Source organism: Herpailurus yagouaroundi, unplaced genomic scaffold, assembly GCF_014898765.1.
Source record: "Herpailurus yagouaroundi ecotype Mexico unplaced genomic scaffold, PumYag 149905, whole genome shotgun sequence".
In the NCBI taxonomy this organism is placed as follows: Eukaryota; Metazoa; Chordata; class Mammalia; order Carnivora; family Felidae; genus Herpailurus; species Herpailurus yagouaroundi.
The window spans coordinates 1-1,882 of NW_024422627.1; the positions used below are offsets into that span (position 1 = coordinate 1).

Consider the following 1,882-nt stretch of genomic DNA (forward strand, 5'->3'; position numbering starts at 1 on the left):
AGATGATTTACATAGATGGGCAGGTGACAGCTAGCTCGTCTTTGGCACATTGCAACTAGGCTCATGATTTAAGGGCCTACTTGAACCTTGCTTCTTGGATTTCAGAGAAATGTTAGGTCTCAACCTTCATGGTACTTCCTTGTGCAGAGTCATGTATATTAGTAGTTTGAGTGTAAGCCATATGATAGGCATTTCTCTAAGTGATGAAAAGATAATGAAAGGATACTTTTTTTAAAAGACATTTATTCAGCATCATGATCAGACTATTACATTTAGCAATCAACAGCATGGGAGTTAAAAAAAAATCTACATTAAAACCCTCTGTTGGAATGCTTTACACTTTCCTCAGAGCAGAACTAAAATAATCTGATGTACAGTTAGTCACAAATACAGTTCTCCAGTTTTTTGTCCATATACCTGTCTAAAACATGTCTTCTTTGAAGCAGCTAGGCTCTGCCACCAGTGTGCTTGGCTGCGTTCACAAATCTGTTGTATCCTGTAGCTTCCCTGTCACTTCTCTGGCTCTCCTCCCTTGCTAAGCCTTCTTACCTGGCAGTAATTAAAACCTTCTGCCACCTCCATAGCTACTGCTGCTGCTGGATCTGCCACAGCCACCTTGGTTTCATGGTTTGGCAAAGTATTGGCCTCCACTACCATAGGGGCCAGAGCTTCTGCCTCCAGAATTTGAAGATTGATTGTAGTAATTGCCAAAATCATTGTAGCTTTCACCACTTCCAAAGTTGCTTCCATTGTTACCAAATCCATTACAGCCATCCCCACTGCCACCATATCCACAACCACCTCAACTACCACCAAAGCCACCTTGGCCACTGAAGTTTCCTCCACGGCCAAAGTTGTCATTCCCACCAAAAACACCTCCACGACCACCACCGAAGTTTCCAGAACCACTTCGACCTCCTTGGCTGGAGGAAGCACTAGCCATCTCTTACTTAGATGAAACTTTCCTTACTTTACAGTTGTGGCCATTCACAGTATGGTATTTTTTGAATGACGATCTTGTCTACAGGGTCATGGTCATCAAACGTTACAAAAGCAAAGCCTCTCTTTTTGCCACTGTCTCGGTCAGTCATGATTTCAATCACTTCAATTTTCCCATACTGTTCAAAATAATCTCTTAGATGATGTTCTTCAGTGTCTTCTTTAATGCCACCGACAAAAATCTTTTCCACAGTTAAGTGGGGACCTGGTGTTTGAGAAGCTTCTCTTGAGACAGCCCTCTTTGGTTCTGCTACTCTTCCATCCACCTTGTGTGGCCTTGCACTCATGGCTGCATCTGTCTCTTCCACAGTGGCCTATGTGACAAACCCAAAGCCTCTGGAGCACTTGGTGTTTGGGTCTGTCATTGCCACACAGTCCGTGAGCATTCCCCATGGCTCAGAGTGGCTCCTCAGACTCTCATCCATTGTTTCAAAGCTCAAATGTCTGATGAAAATCTTCCGCGGCTTTTCAGGATCTTTGGGAAACTCTGACTGAGACATGACGGCGGTGGGAGGGAGACTTTCATGTTGCTTACTTGGCAGGTCCACCGGCAGAAAGCCTGAAAGGATACTTTTTAATTCACTCCGTTATTAGCGAAATAATACATGAATGCAGTCTAACCTTATAGCATTTAAACTATTAATAATAGATTTATTTGGAGCAAATATTGAAGGCTCTCTTCATCTGTCCTCTCCCATCTCAGCCACTCTCAGAGGTAATGACAATCATTCCTGCAGGGCATCCTTCTGGTACTGTTCCCATCAGTAAAAATGAGTGTAATTATGTCTTTAGAGAATTTAGTTCTTTATTTTTCTTTTGTATTTGTTTGCAGTGATGATTTTAAATACATTAGATGTGAAAGGGTCTTAATAAAATTCTCCAT

At 42.3% G+C, this 1,882-nt stretch overlaps 1 pseudogene; it reads right to left on the reverse strand.

Moving 5' to 3' along the window:
* Positions 1 to 559: 559 nt before the first annotated feature.
* LOC121026637 (heterogeneous nuclear ribonucleoprotein A1-like) lies at positions 560 to 1,499 on the reverse strand (annotated as a pseudogene).
* Positions 1,500 to 1,882: the final 383 nt, after the last annotated feature.